Raw genomic sequence first — 17,024 nt, 5'->3', positions numbered from 1 at the left:
TTGTTCCTGGCAATACAGCCTCATTTATAAACTGTGAAAACTGATGATGCTTACATAATGCCTGGCCATATTGTAAGTGATACAGAGTGTGCGAAAGCCTTAGCTAACTGAATAAATCCAGTGCACACAGGGGTACTTGCCAACAAAGCTAATGTTCTCCTCTGATCAGATTCATAAGCCCTGAGATCTAGCAGGATAAGTTAACCAGGTTCATGTATAATAATCAGTAAACAAACACCCCGTGCCTTTAAGTTTCTTATTTGTATGAACAAAGTCAAAATATTCTTTTGATTATTGCAAACAGAAGACTACTGGGGACACTGGTCCATGTGGAAGACATCATTGTGGTGTAACCTGTTGAGGGGAAAATCCTTTGTGTGTGTGTGTGTGTGCGTGTGTGTGTGTGAGTGTGAGAGTATGTGTGTGTATCCTGAATTTTGGGCAATTAGTTTAAGCACTCTGCCTTCTGCCCAGTGCATGATGGATTAAGCTGGATTAGGCTAAATGGATGGATGGACTTTTAGCACTTGCATCTACACACACACACACACACACACACACACACACACACACACAATTATCCTTCAAGGCAGAAATGTTGTGAATTCTCTTATGTGAAAAAAGCGAGAGGATGTGCATCAGAGTTTGAGGGCCTGTCACACACAAGATGCTGACATCTCCTTGCAGATGACAGATAACTAAACGAGCGTGCACTGACTTCCTTTATTGTGTCAAACTACGTTTATAGCAGCCATACCCTGTAATCAAAATGCCATCACAGCACAATGGCGGCTCTGTTTACCCGTGGCAACTCTGACCCAACCACACTGTAGGGTGGTGGCAAATTGAACCAAACTCTAAAACTTGTTAGACTGCTCATAATTATAAATCTTTAGCATATTCTGGGAAAATTATTGGTTGCTCAGACATACACAAAACTGCTAGTGGAACCTCCACCCAGGACAAAATAAGTCTCATAATAATTTCTAAAGGATACTGTACAAACAAGGCAAACCCTCACTACCTTATGGCCCTATTGGGCATTATTAACATTATATAGTGAAACCATTTGGAATTAAATTAACATTATAATCCTGTAAGGAATGTTTTAGTGCTTTATTCTTATATGTGAAAAAGGACAGCAGAAATGAAAAGTTATATTTTATCACTGGGACACCTCCATCCATTCTTATTCCTCTTCTCTTGCTCCCTCACGTCACACAAGTCGCGTCAAGTCACGCAGAGGAAGATAGGCTAACACCGGTAAGTATAGTTTTCAATTTTCAAAATAAACGCTCATCGTGATACATTTTGAAAATAGTATCTGGCGACGCTATATTATTTTGACATTAATGTCCTTCGAGTATATTATTTATTTGGGTTATTTTGAGTCAACGGACTGCATAACTGTATATTATTTAACTGTTTGTTTAACCATTTAACTGTGCAATAAGTTTTACCTGTAGTACTTGGCTTCAATTCAACAGAGCATGTTCCCTGTATATGGATGGTCTACATAGGTATACTTTTTTTTTAATGGCCATATTTAGACATAACGCGCACACCTTTTTGCAACTTAATACATAATGCACACATTTTATACGTAATGCATACACTTAAACACATTTTTCAGGCGCATATTTTTATACTTCTTTTTCTATTTCTCATAATTACATTTTTCTCTTGAGAATTTGAGAAGCTGCAACTGACAAGTTGCTCTTTCGGGGATCAGTAAAGTATTTCTGATTCTGATTATTTTGGCACTTTGTGTTTCTCGGCAAGGTACCAACGCTTTACACGGTGAGGCTTTTACTCTTAAAGCTGCAACCGGAAGCTTCTTTTGTTGTTTCCGTGAGCTTGACAGTGGCCGTCACAGCTGGGTAAGTCCTCCCTTGCAAGTTGAGCAACATCGGTACATCGAGTGAAGTGAGCAAGTTGCTGCATGGATTTTCGGGAGCCGCTCACAAGGTAAACTTTACGCTCAAGAGAATCCGCTTTTTTAAAACACCATGACTGTTTCGAAAATGTCGCCTTTTTGTTTGGTTCAGTTTTATCCGTGAAGAAAGCTCACCGCGGTGCCGTCACGGCTGTAAGTTAGCGGCCGTGGTTGCGGTTTAAAACTTATTCATTGTAATATGGGACTGCCTTACAACGGCCGTCCCGTCGAAACCGCACACAACGGATTCGTCGCTAAATGTTGACTAAAAAAACCTCGGCGTGTGTTTCCAAGCATCAAACAACACCAAGAGGGTGAGAAACTGTGACTTTGTTCAGTTCAAAACGAGGCGGTTGTGTTGAGTTTAGTGTAGCGGTATAGCGTGAACCGGGTTCCGGCAGCAGCGTGGTGCTTTCTGGAAGTTTTTTCCACTCTTTGCGGTTGGCTGGTTGCCCTGCCAGGCTCCCCTGCAAGCCGATGGAGGATAGTGCCAAGTGCCATGATGGCATTAACGTTACGGGCTATGCGACTGATTTATATTATACAGGCTTCACCGTCCACGGCAGAGCACTTCGGCTAATTCGCTGTAAACATTTGGCGCTGTGTTGGCGAGACCCCTGCTGTTTTGACACATGGATATATGGGGGAGGAGGCGTTTCAGGACAGCCTATTTTCAAAGTTGCAAACTCTTCCAACTGACTGCGGCACTGACTGCTGTGCCACTATGAAGGATCGTCCCTGTTATTTTCATGAGCTGAACTCTGTCGGTGTCAAATTGGTCAGCCAGGTGGATTTTGAAATGAAATGCATCGCTTGCCTGTCTCAAGTCTGGCAATATGCATCAGCAAAACACTATAACTGAGTCATTCGTGCAAGCTCATGCCACTCATTTCTTCTCGTCAAGTCACTTCAGGTCATCTCAAGGCGTTGTTGTTATGTGTTAAATGGTGATTTTACCCTAAAATATGCAGCATGTGGTTGCCGGTGCTTGTATGTTGCTGATGCTACCAGACAAACGGTAGTACTCAGTGTCTGCTGGGTCTTTATCAGAGTCACAAATACTTGATTGAGCCCACAGGGCAAATTGGGGCAGTTGCACTTGCTCAAATTCTCTTATAAGAAATATGCAAATATGAAAAATAAAAATATGTGCCATAGAAATTTGAGTGCATTTAAGTGCATTAATCACATTACAACAATAGAAAAGAAATAAGAAATTGAGTAAACCTTTGTGCACCATACATACACATGGATATTACACTGTTGAATTGTTGCCAAGTCTTTGCAGTTGTAAATTATTGCAGTTACTGATTTTAGCCTTTACTTTTATTGGCTTACCTACAAACACCCATGCAAATAAACTTTGCATCCAGGTCATTGCATCAGCTTACCAACAAGCCAGAGGAGACTGTGAACATATGTTTTCTAAACTTTTACCTTTTTTATGATGTTGATGTTAAAGCACTGTATGGTTTTTGGCTTCCTACGCCACCGAATATGACATTTACGTTTATATTTGTCATGTATTATATTTTGTTTCAGCTCTTATTTGGAGTTAAAATGCAGTACTGAGGACCTAGTGGCAGAATTGCACGCATCCACCACACCTGTCATTTGCACGGTGTCAGCTAGGATAAATGTGCATAAAGCAGCTCCAAGTCAGAAGTTTAGGGTTACACAAGAGCACTCTAACCATATTTATTAAGTGAGAGAATAGTTTCTTAACCTAGTTTTCGCCAGTTTGTCCAGGGATTTCAACCTGCATCCTGGCAGTCACATGGCCACTTTTTGAACGTTCTTGCTATTGCTGCCCTAGTGGTTTCCCGTCCCACTCACTGAGTCTGTTGTTATGATCACTGCAGATAATTTTAATACTTATACTAAATATTCATCCACAAAGTCAGGGCTGAAAAATGTATTGAAATATTATTCAAATAGCAATTCAAAGAGCGGCAATTTTTTTGCTTAAGATGAATTGAGTGACAAAACACAGTTGTAAATGGAGTTTTGCTTTCCAGATTAATTAATTAATTGCAATGTGATTTTTATTTATTTATTTATTTTTTAATAATATCATTCAGCCATATACAAAGTGTTTATGTCACCGGGGGGGAGAGTGGCACCTATCAAAACTGAAATCAATAACTTCTTGTCATGAATAATCTATACTAATGCTATTAAGCAACTTAATTTTCCTGAATCGGTTCTTAATTTGATATTGGTGGAGTGATCTTTATTTGGTGGCATAGCAATATGTTTATTTCATTATGTTGATTTTATCATTGCCTTAATATTTCAAGATATTGTCATGTTGATGAAAATTCCTTAAACTTTTGTGACATTTCAGACTGAATACTGTTACTTGTTTAGATAGATATTTTTTGCAGTGTAGAGGCTGACGTTCAACTTCTCACGTTTTTTTTTTTTCTTACTTCTCTCTAACTCGAAGTGTTTGATCCGGTGAGTTAATTGTCAGGAACTGAAACAGCATTTTCCATTAGGTTTATTCCAACAGTGCTTGTCACATTACTCAGTAAATAGCAAGTTGCAGCTTGCTCTCGGTGCGTCTGGTTCTTGGGCTTTCAGCAGAGTACAACTGAGAGGCTCAAAACCACATTAAGAAGGAAAAGGATCAAAAGGTTAAACAGCTCTAACCCATGACAGAGGAACTTTTATTGTCACCATGACCATGACTCCGCCATTACACAAAGACCTCTTTCCCCTCTCCATGGACCACTCAAGTGTGTTATTCATTCTGGCCTGGAAAATAGACTCCTCTTTTTAGTCCCGTTGGCCCCAGTGGCTCTTCTCTTCTCTTCTCTTCTCTTCTCTTCTCTTCTCTTCTCTTCTCTTCTCTATTGTTAAATTTTAATAAAGGTTATTGCAGCGGTTTACCTTGATCTAACCATTTACTTAATTGATAGTAACACCCTTGAAGGTGCCCTTTTCTGCTCTAATGAATTACACGCAAATCAGATTGTGTCTGTAGGGCCTGCTGAGTGTCTGTGCATAATGGTCAGCAAAAGCACTCAATGCCTTTCACTTAAAGCTGGACCAAGAGATTTTTGACCACTAGAGGGAGTTTAGAGCTCAAACTCCCATTTGTAAACAAACAGTCCTGTTTCTGGGTTCATGGTAGATCACCTGTACAAAGTTACGGTGAAAAATGTGTTTTGGGTGGAAATGGGGGATATAATTTGCTGTCACGAGGCTCCGGTTGGCTTACTTAGAACATCTTGTCTCTGAGCTCCAATTCGAAAATATGAATCTGCAGACATTCAGCCTTATTCAGAGCAGCTTACCTTGTGTAAGCTGCTCTGAATGAACTTTTTATGTTGAAGCATTGCTGATTGCAGTGACAGAGGCACTTTCACGATTGATCAGACTTTTTAAAGGAGGAGCTTATTTGGGCATTGCAGAAATTTTGACAGCTAAAGCCAGGCTGTAACAACAGGCTGGGTGTAAATAATGTGGTGGAAAGAAGACTCGCCATGATGACTAACATTGGTCATTTTCGTGTACAAAAAAAAAAATAATAATAATAAAAAAATAATAAAAATAGAAATACATAGATTATTGCTCACTGTAGCTGTCAGTAAAAGTAGAAATCCCAACATGGAAAAATGCTCTGTTAAAAGGAAACGTCCTGCAATCACAATTGTACTTATACACAGTTGTACTCAATTGTACTTGTAGAATTAGTATAGAGGCATTAGCAGTAAAATGTACTTCAGTATGAAAAGTGAACGTACTTGTTCTTACAGATTAATACACGAGGGGCCATTCTTCATAGACTAAGCATTTCAGTGTTGGAGCTCAAACTACTCCACATATTTGTGGGTAGTTTAATCTCTAACAACACATCAAATTTTATGAGCTTACCGTATGGTTTTTCATGTTACACCTCTACAAAATAACTAGGCTTAGTAACTCCAAGCATCAGATACCTACAGTGCAGTAAAAAGTGCAGTCTTTCCCTCTGAAATGTAGTGGGCTGAAAGTAGAAAATCTCACAAGCTAAAATACCTTAAAATTAAACTTGAGTACAATACTTGAGTAAATGTGCTTAGTTACTTTGCAGCTCTGTCCAGATTGGCTTGTATCATGGTTTGGCTTGAAAAACTTGAGCTGAGTCAGAATTCAAGCACTTCAATTCAAGCACAACACGTATCAAAACTTCGGCACAAAAAGTTAAATGGGGTTTTTGCCAATGTTCTGTGAAGGTTGTGCAAAATAGCAGCAGAAAACCTGTGTCTGTGTCTTTTGGAAAAGAGTAAAACAAAATCACACACACAAAAAATTGAGGGCTGCAGAACCAGTTTTTTGGTTTTGGTACAAAATCATTGCACCTGATCAGTGACTACCAGCCATCATGATCAACCCAGCAAGGCTGACCTCAGACCAGCCACATTCCTCCCCTCAGCTCCTTTGTAGAAATGGCCCCAGGAGGGATCTGCACTGCTCTCTGTGGAGCTCATCTGCTTCATCATGGGAGAAGTGCTCTTCACCCTGGACGCTCTGCCTAGACCAGCTGTCTGTCCTCTGACTGCCTCCCGACAGTCTAATATGCCCCCAAGCCGAGCGCCGGATAATCACTGTCGAGGACACCAAGCTACTTATGCAGACTTGCAGCTTTGCAGTTTTAATCAGTAGTAGGCTGTTTATCTTCAGCCGGGACGTCTCTCTGTTAACTGTACTGTTTGTGTGTAGCTCAGTTCACGCTGACGTGCACTCTGAGTACTAAGTTTTTCAGGACAGGTGGTGGATTAAGGGGTGAGTGAGGATTTAGCTACCTCTTTCTAGGAGAGGCCCAGAAAAGCTTGTGCCGGTGGGTTTTTGAGGCCTTTCTCTCCCTTTTAAGCTCTGTGTCCTCTTCAAAGCTTTGCATGGTGCCGTTGCACTGGTATCGTGTGTAGCCATGAACAATCAGAGGTATGTGATCTATACAATGGTTGTCTCCTGCCTCGGAGACTGTGGGAGACACTCAGTGCAGTGGGAGAGCAGTATTTTATGCCTCCTTAAAGTTGTATTTCCTTTAATTTCTTTCACGCTTTCACTCTCATGACCCAGTTTAGTCAAATGTGTCAAATTTAAAATTATATGGATTTCATAACCAAAACTTTAATATTAGTTACTTATTGAATAGTTTGCAAGAAACTGAAGTGGACATTCATTCAAGTTGTCGTTGTGAGTCAGTTTTATGTGTTGTAAAAAAAATAATGCTTTCTTTGATTTTCTGTCGGCAGGAAATTAGATGAAATCTTGCCTGCACTTAAATCTGAACAATTGCCTTGGGTTTCATGTAATTTGAGCTTCTGGCTTTATATTGACAGAGTCTTTGCTCGCTGTGCTCATTTCCTTTGTCTCTGCGTGAGCTCCTATTTAGCAGCAGTTCATTTCTCAGATCTGCATGGTGTATTTGGTAGTTATTCTGCTCCACTACAGCCATCGGGCGCCAAGCTTTGCTTCATGTGGGCTTGAGGAATAGTGCTCCGCTGCCTGTGTTGTTTGTGTTGTGTTGTATCTGAAGACAGCACCCAAGCTCAGGAATTGCTGAGCTTCAGTTTTCAATGGTGGATCAATTATGTAACCTTGATATCGGATGTTTTGTGGCGTACTCACATATTAAAGCATGAAATCAATGATGTGTGATGTTTAGTTGAAAAGAGATGTTGCTAAACATTCTCGCAGTGGTCACGAAACATAACATTACGCCTCCCCCAAACAACCTTTTTTTTTTAGTGGTAAAGTAGATTAGGATTACCAATTATACTTTACGTTAATGACATTGCAGTACAGGTAGAGGAGCTCTGACACTAGGTGAACATCAAAACTACTTTGGCCTTTTACACTCACTGCTGAAGTTTATGTTTCCCTCAAGCAGTAATTTTTGTAAAAACTGAGCTCATTTGTGGCCACGGGTGGGGAGGAAGGATGGCGGGAGAAAGTATTAGTTGTATTATTTTTTTTCCTTGCTCTGAATGTTTGTCCCTTGAGGACAACAACCACCAATCAAAAGCGACACAACACCTGCTCCCTGATTGGGGGAAATGGTTATTGTACTGGAATGCACATTATTGGATCCCCATAACTCACGAGCAGCAGGGGAACAGGCTGAATATTAAGGTCTCTGGTTCCTGGATCGCTCAATGACGGGAAGCAGAGGAGCATAAAAGTATTTCCCAGCTCTCTCAGGGCCCCGAGGTCAAAGTCCAAGCAGCTTCCCTGTAATACTCTGCCACAGCCAGCTGGGCCAGAGAGAAAGGCTGGTCATAGTCTCCCCTAATGGGCTAAAAGCAAAGAAAAGATGACAGCTAACCCGCCACTGAGGAATGTCACCTTTTGTGACATTATTGTCAGTCAGTTTCGTCAGGGTTTATGACGTGTCAGCTTTCTTAGACTTGTTCCTTTAATCAATGTTTCCTCCTTGTGGTTTTCAAGGTAGTGGATTTTGATTCAAGATAGATATGACTGAAGCCACAGTGAAGAGTTAATATGTTAGAGCAGCTTTGTTTGACATTCATTTTACTCATCATGTCTGAAATATCTCTGTTAACTGCTTCTAAATGATAAAACAAAGAGCTCACAGATCCCATGAAATGAGACACACATTGAGTTTTCTCGTAATGTGATGTGCATGGCTGAGCTCCTGTCAGGAGTGGAGAGCTCCTGAGACCACTCCTGGGATCATGGCTGCCTTTTAATTGGTGTAAGAGAGAGTGAGCATACACTCAGTTCAGGCATCCTGGCTGTCTGTATTCTTTTAAATGTCTTCTCTTCAGTATGCCATGAAATCACTCCGTGCCAAAGTGTGTGGATGCTTTGGCACCAGCTCCGTTCTGTAGTAGCTTGCTGGCCAACTGCTTTTCTCTTAAGTCCTAATTTGCTGCTCTATATTTTTGTCATTCGAACTTTAATGCACTGTAATACAATTAACAAAATTGCTGGCATTATATAGCAACTGCATAGCAGTTTCTAAAAATGGACTACATTTTATTACAGGAGTATTTGAAAGGGTTTTTGTTGGTATGGTTGGCAAAAGTTATCCACAGCTGATTAAAAGTTGTTGTTCCTGTCTTTGCGAAGCACTCTAAGAGAGTAGAGGGTAATAAATAAACCACTTGCTTCTACATGTCAAAGGTTTTGACTAACTAGCCTCATTTTGGTGCTGCAGGTCATCAGGTGAAGCAGATTAATGTCCATCCTCGGGGAGAGAGGTATCTCAGTGGTGGCTCTAATTCATTCATATTTAGTCAGTGTCATTACAGGTAGCATGCAGAAAGTGGGAACATAAAATGTACAATATAATAACATAAAAAACCTTGCAGGTTCCTAATATTTCCCCAAGCTTACTGACGCACATCCAGATTCCAGGCTACACATTTTTATATAGCTAGTGAACTAAATACGAGCTTGATTTTGCTTTTTTGTGTAGCCTTTATTAATAACAACTTGGCTGCCTTCACTGTGAACAAACTGTTATTAAACCTTATGAACTAAAATGGTATGGTTTAATAACTTTGTAATGCTAACAAGTTTGACCAGCAGCATCTCCAGCAAGGTCTACCTCACAAGTACTGCTGTGATCATTGTGTAACATTCCTAAAATATATCAAAACTTGCCTCAAAATAATTTCTTTACTCAAAATAGTTTAGAATAAGAGTAGCACTGTTCAGAGCTCCTGTGTCACAACCCCCCTCCTGCTCTTCAAACGGTCTGTGAATACGAGCCTTTATCTCTCATATAAACTCTCGCTGAGTGCTTTTGCTGATAACTTAGTTAGGCCTGTCCTACTCTTAGCTAGCACGGCAGTGCTCACTTCCTCTCTGAAGAGAAAAAAAAAAACAGCAGACACAGCCGCCTGAGATCTTTTGCCTTGTTTTTACTCTCACACTCCCTCCCTAAGCTTAATTCAATTTACTGACTTTAGTCAGTTCCACCCACATGGTTCAAGTGTTTTGTGTATGGGCCTGCGTGGCATTGGAGGCAAAACAGCCTCAGGTCCAGCTCTCATGAAAGGCGGGGAGCGAAGGGCAACGAGCCTATCGCTTTTCCATTAATTCCCCGTTAATGAGAAACACAACTTTGTCAGTTTGACACGTCTGTTAAGCCACAGTTAAAGTCCGAGTGCGACGCAGTCTGGCCCCGCAGCGGGGATAACACACAAGCTTGTCCTCAGACATTTTCCCAGGGTGATAAGGACTCAGCCAGATGTTTGAAATGCACGCACAAACACGCACGCACACACACACACACACACTCACACAGACACACACACTCTCTCACACACAGTCTCTCTTTCTTTCTTCCCTCTCTCTGACTTTTTTTCTCTTACACATATCCCTAGACAAGTCAGGGAAACCTCAGTGAGTGTGTGTAAAGCATGAGTCTCCAACCTTTTTTCATCTGAGAGCTACTTTGAAAAAAATGAAAGTGGCCAAGAACTACTCATGTCTTCTATTACTTACATGTATTCCCATTTTTTTTTTTTTTTTATCAAACCACTCATGAGTAAACTTTAAATCCATACCAGCTACATGCAACAAATTTTTGCATGTATCAAATGGTATTTAAAGCCTGCATTGTGCATAAAAAACAAAAAACAGTGCACATCAACATCAAAACATGTGATATGTATTTTCTGAATTCAGGTTTAAATTTCAGTGTATCAAATTCACTTGACAAAGTATCAAAACCCCTTAAATCCCCAAAATGTCAGAAGACTAAGCCTATGACAAATTGCTTCACTTCATATATCAAAAAGTTCATCATTTTATAATTCCTATGTGCGTAATAAGTGCATTCACTCTTTCTCACAGTTAGATGAGTGTCCACAAGAGAGGTGTATGCTGGAGTAGCTTTTTTCACTTATGTTCAGTCTTCTAGTCATTTCAATGTTCATGTATCAACCTTGCTCTGAATTTACATTTTATGACATTCACATCAGAAAATAGCAATTGACGGCAAACACAGTATTTGAATTAGAGCTGAGTGATATGCCCAAAAAATAAAATCTGGATTTTTTTTTCACCTTTCATATATTTCATACTTAAATTTTTTTCTAGATTTTTCTCGTTTTTCACAAACTCCAACGACTTAACTGATGGGAATCTTACCGGGAATGAAAATGTGGCTGTTGATGTGTGCATGCATTTCTGGGCATGCACGTTCTGTGTAGGTGAGGGAATTGTTTGGCTTGTTTGACAGCGTGCTCAGCTGTTTTTATAACATTGTAACATATGCAGTAAAAAATGCTGATTCTGTGATTCAGACGTTTCAGAGTCCATTCTCCATTTCGTGGCGTGCTCCTGGACATTAGATCCGCGCTCAGATTCAGAACCCCCGGGACGTGTGTCGCTCTCAGAGACAGGAGATGTTTGCTGCTCCATAATATCAGTCTGCGTGTCAGTGTGTGTAACTGACGGGAACTTAACCCTAACCCTTGATGGTTCATATAAGCTACCATTGTCATATTTTCTGTTCTGTCCAGAACTTGATGCCCACTGAGAAACTGAAGAAAGCACTTCAGGGCCAGAAACACTGCTATTTATGTGGGACCGCTGGAGGCTCCTGCTCCAGAGACCTCTCACTGACCGTCCCATGTACATTCTGCCACAGCCCGACAACTTTGTAGTAACTACCTACCGGGATAGCATGGTGCTCATGGGTGCCCCTGGTACTGGGAAAGTTGGATGTTGCCAGCAGCACAGTGCCATTAAGCATTCCCCTGTGACTGTTACCCTCCGTGTGCCATGACGCACAGGGTCCCTCAAGTACAAGCGCCCAAGTTATTGGTAGCTTTCAAGCTACTCGTTGGAGATTGCTGGTGTATAGTGGCAGGTCTAGAAAGAGCAAATCTGGTGAGGCATTCAATGTGCCAAATTATGAATGTCACTGCCACCGCTTGATAAACTGTCTGAAAGTGCCAGAAAGCGCCTAGCAAAGAGAAGACTGAAAGGTTAAAAAAAAAAAAAAAAAAAAAGTTTGATTTTACTCCTCTTTGAAGTTCAGCTCTGTCAATGGAAAAACGGCAAAGTATAAGACACCACAGTATTCTCTTTCATGTAGCAAGCTGAAAAGGGATGCTCGTGAGTGTTTGAGGGAGACCTTTGATATGTGAGACGCTGTGTGCTCTGAAAGGATCAAGCTTATGATTTAAGTCAATATGTGTGTGAGTGCTTTGATGCCTGTTTCAGCCAGACCATTGTTTTGTCAGAAATGTTTCATATAGCAGGCTTATGGGATCAGCATTGATGGGTCCCCGACGATCCCTGTAGCCTACATATGTGTGAAAAGATGCAGGGTTACACACACACACACACACACACACACACACACACACACACACACACACACACACGCACACACACACACACACACACAGAGTTGAAGCCGCAGCTAATGGAATTGCTGTTTCACCACATTTAATGGTAAACAGTTTCAAGCCTCTGAACTTTTTGGGCCAAATTTGATATCTAACATCCTGTCCAAGTTTTAGAGTACATAACACGACATGATTAAAATTAAGGAAGGGGAACTTTTCTTGATTATTCGTTCTGTTTGTTGGCAGTCACTTTTGTGTGCTAGAGCTGCTGATTGACATTTCTTATTTTCCCAGAAAACCTTGAGTAGCCTTCCGCCTTTTAGTCAACGTTTACAAATTGGGTATACGAAGAAGGTAATGTTTTAAAACCCCTCTGATTATTGTGATTGTGTGCTTTATGCTGTTTGTGTGCTGTTGCTTTTATTGCTTTTGAAGGAGGGGCTATGTTTTATGTGATGAGATTTCCACTCCTGAGCAAGTCATGACTGTGAGCAGGATGTTTTCTAAGAAAAAAAGTGTGTTTGCTTATGATAAGGTATATGTTTGCCTTCATGGAGAGTGATGGTATGTGGGTTCATGCCTTCTTATGCATGCTAGTAGTTTGTATAGGAGAGGGACCTTTTCTGCCCTCTTCCTCCATCTTCACCATCTGGTTTGTGCACAGTTTGACTGAGGCGTTAATCATCGGGCCCTGGGGCCACTCCTGCCCTCTGCACAGCTGGATAAGGGAGATGGACCTGTTGATGTCCATCTGTCCCTCTGTCTGTCTGTTCTCCTTGTGCTGCTGCATTAACAGTATCCGTGCAGCTGGGTTCATGACCTTGCGTTTCCAGTTTCCCGAGCAACAGCTGGAAGGCCCTTCTCCAGACAATTTCCTTTGACTGTAATGGTCCTCAACCCTCAGTTTCCTGCAAGTCATCAGGTGACTCAATAGAGCTGCTTCAGTGTTTTTTTTCCCCAAACTGTTACACATTTCTGGACAGATGTAGGAGAGGTCATGTCCTCACACCCCTGACTTGCCTAGCACTAACAATTGGAAAAGATTGCTCAAAGACAGAGTTGTTCCTTTACATGTTTTTTTCCCTGCAGCCAAAGCCACTTTCCATATACATGTGTGCATATGGAAATGTCCACATCAGTTTCTCTGCACTTTATCCTCCCAGCTCCCTAGTACTAAGGGCGCAAAAAGTGTGGCTGGACCCATGTGTGAATAGGGCAGGTACAGTGAGCAGGTGGGCATGTGTCCTTCCTCCTCCTTATTAACTCATAAGCAAAATCTTGTTAAAGCACAAATGATGCCTCTTTCCCATCATAGTAAGTTAGACAAGGAGCTACAACCTAATTTTCATCAAAACGAGCCAATCTCCAAGCTGGACAATTAACATTGTTCTCTATTTACAGCTGGGTATGAGTGCAACACCGATAACAAGATACTACAAAAAATATTCAGTGTACAGTGTAGTGTCCCCAAAATCCCAGGTGCAACTCCTTGTCAAACCATACAGAGTACCTGTAGGTGTGAACGTGTCAGGTGCAGTCTTGTGTTGTGTTTCTCTGGTCGGATTCTCTGGTCATTGTGAAAACGGCTCAAGAAGGAATTTCATAGTACAAACGAAACCTGGTTACATGACCTGAGTGGCCCTAAATGCAGCCACAGCTGGGTGTCTTCTTTGCTGTGTGTTGGAGAAGGCACAGCATCTTTCTTGTGCTTTACCCAACAGCCTGAAAGAGTATCACAACGTGGGACTTCCTCAGTACGATAAAGCCCGCAAGTGTTTCTGAACACATCTGAAGTAACCCCAGGAGGAATAGCCTAGTTGTTACCTGGGTAGCAGCAAATGGGGGTCCTAATAAACTAACAAACTAATAAACTTACAAAACTAAATGACTGGCCTCATTCATGGGCGTTTGATGAATGTGTCTGAGCCCAAACCCTCTGAGTGTTTGTCTGCTCAGTCTGCAGCCGTGCGAGTGTGTGTGTGTGTGTGTGTGTGTGTGTGTATGTGTGTTATCATAAAGGCTGCCTGTTTTCCCACTAGCTTAACTCATGTCCTGCAGTGAGGCTCCTTTTCTTAGCGAAATCACACCAACAAGTGTTCTCACACTCGCTTTCATTTTCTCAAGGGACATAACAGCAGTTCTCTTTCACAGTCTCCAATGTGACGTTTCCAGCTATTAGGCTAGCTAATGGAGTTAGTTGGGAACATTGCAGCTTTGGTTTACTAGGTAAATCTTTATCCGGGAATTTGTTAGAAATGTGTGAAATTAACTGAGATGACACTTTGAAGCTAGAAAATAATGTGGTTTTGGTTGTAAACTGTAATCCCACTGGTTTTCTTCATGACTTAATCTGGTGGTTTCTGATCTCAGTTCCCTGTGAGAAATCCCCACTGGCAGACTTGTGAACTACACAAGAAAAGCAGTGAATAACAAAGCTATAGAAGTAACTTACATGTTAAAGAGAATGTTGCAGTCATGGTTCTTAATGATAATGTTTTGGTGAAGTCCTACATGGACAGTCCTAAATTGGATCACTGGTGTCATTATGTCCCAGTGTAGCTGTAACTCCTGTAGAAGGTTAACTGTCTGAGCTGAGACGCTGTTTGGAGCAGCGTCTGGTCCTGAAGGCAGTACATCTTAAAAGTTAATGGCAGCATATAGCGGCCCAGTGTTTAAGCATCAGCATCACGTATTTACTTAAAGGTTAATTTGCTGTGGAAGCACACAATGAGTGATTGATCCATCCCATCCTTTGTGCTACGTTTAATGTGTGTGACATTTAGGTTTTACTGGGTCCCTGCTGCTGAGCCAAGAGCAGTGGCCCTTGAGCTCTATTTCTGACATGCTGCTTTGGTTTTCCTTGGTTTATCAAAGCAGAGAGAAGTCTGTCATAGCATTTTATGGGTACACTGGGTTTGGCCAGCGCTGCATGAGCCGGATCTGTGGAACAGGCTACCATAGAATTATAAAACCGGCCTGCCCTTAGTGCTGATTCATCTTTAGCCATAGCCGACTGTAGCACAAAGCACAAACATCAGTGCAACAAATAAACTATAGTAGCGCTGAAAAATGAAATCTGTCTCTGTTTTACAAGTCTAAGATGTGTGAAGAAGTTTCGAAGCTTGTGGTACCCACCAACTGCATACAAAAGACAGCTATGAAACTGCACACATTTTGTTGCATACCATTAATTTAGTCACACGGCCGTTTGTAGCGAGGAGTGTCAGCTGGTTTGGAAGAGAAAGCAGCTGCATGGGTGGAACATAAGATTCTTGGGTGTTTTGGCCAAGTCAATTTGCTCAGTATACACCTCATTATTCTTACTTTGTTAAAGGACCATACATTTCTCTCAGACTGACAGTGAAAAAGCTTTTCAGACTTGTCCATTCTCCTGTTAATGATTACTTCAAGGGTGTGTGTTCGAGACAAGCATGTTTGTTCTAGGAGAAGATAATTGCATACCAACAAGATAATGACTTTGGCATCAATTTTAAAGGAAGAACATTGATGTTGTGTCGGCTTGTTCTGTGTTCCAAATTTATCTGAACAAATGATTAGAGAAGGGTAAATATTTTCTGGAAGTCAGGACACGGAGGTCCAAGCTGAGTTACTGAGGCCCGGCCGTTCCCCAAACTGTGCGGTTTTCAGGACTCCTAATTTGAGGCAAGCCTCTCCCATTGCAGTGAAGAAGTGCTGCCAGCAGCCATTCTCCACACTCTGTCTTCATATTGATCTGCTTCTGGGCTCGAGAAATGGAGATTCCTTAAAGCCAGCCATACTCTAATGACTTACTAACCTTCCCACCACCCGCCCCCCTTCACACACACACACACACACACACACACACATACACACACTTCTATTTCAGATCTCTCCCTGCTCCATGTTTTTTTTTTTTCTTCCTCCCACTGTTATCAAATTAAAAGCTTTTCTATAGAGGGCTGGTCTTGGCTTGCAGGCACGAGGTAGACATGGCAGCCGGCTGGGAGTAGAGTGTGTGTGTGTGTGTGTGTGTGTGTGCGCGTGTGTGTGTGCGCGTGTGTGTGTGCGTGCGTGCGTGCGTGTGTGTGTGCGTGTGTGTGTGTGTGTCTAGTCAAATAGACTTATTGCTGGCTGAGGTGGTGAATCAGGAAAATGGTTAAAGCAGTCCAGGGGCCAGATGTGTAAACACTGCGTATGCACAGAAACATGCATACACTATTTTCTACACAGAAATCGGTATTTATAAACAAGAACTTGCAGTTAGAATGTGTGTACCTTCCCGCGTACTTCACACCATGGTACAGACTTTTGGTTGCACGCTGGCGGAGAAGTGTTAGAAAATAACATGAAAGTGGGAATTTATGCAACATTATTACTGTAACAGCATTATTTCAATTTACTGAGTGTACTTAAAATCCAGTTTAATGCACATGTATATGTTTTGTACAATTATTATATTTAGGGAGGGAGAATATGTCTATTGTACTGTGTCACATGCCCTTGGATTTATTTAGAGGCACATGTGATCAATTAATAGACGTTATGATGAGCTATAAATAGGCTGAGCCATGCATGAAGGCTGTACATAATGACATGCAGCAACGGCGACTTTGGCACTGTTAAGGGTCCTTGCTGTCCTTTTAGTTGCCATGTCTAAAAAAAATGAGGAGCAGCAACAGGTATTTATATGGAAATTAGCTAATTAGGGGCGTGTCAAGCTCCATTTGTGGCTGATTGTGGAGTGGGCATGAGGCTTGTGCACGTGCGAAGAATTACACAAA

At 41.5% G+C, this 17,024-nt stretch overlaps 1 protein-coding gene across 1 annotated transcript in view; it reads left to right on the top strand.

Moving 5' to 3' along the window:
• Window positions 1–1,857: 1,857 nt before the first annotated feature.
• LOC115361101 (solute carrier family 45 member 3) overlaps window positions 1,858–17,024 on the top strand; it is a 41,089-nt gene continuing 25,922 nt past the window's right edge. The window contains exon 1 of the mRNA XM_030054386.1: window positions 1,858–1,968. The gene's annotated coding sequence lies outside the window, so the exon portion shown is untranslated. The remainder of the gene's footprint in view (window positions 1,969–17,024) is intronic.

Source organism: Myripristis murdjan, chromosome 6, assembly GCF_902150065.1.
Source record: "Myripristis murdjan chromosome 6, fMyrMur1.1, whole genome shotgun sequence".
In the NCBI taxonomy this organism is placed as follows: domain Eukaryota; kingdom Metazoa; phylum Chordata; class Actinopteri; order Holocentriformes; family Holocentridae; genus Myripristis; species Myripristis murdjan.
This window is presented reverse-complemented; position numbering and strand designations above follow the sequence as displayed.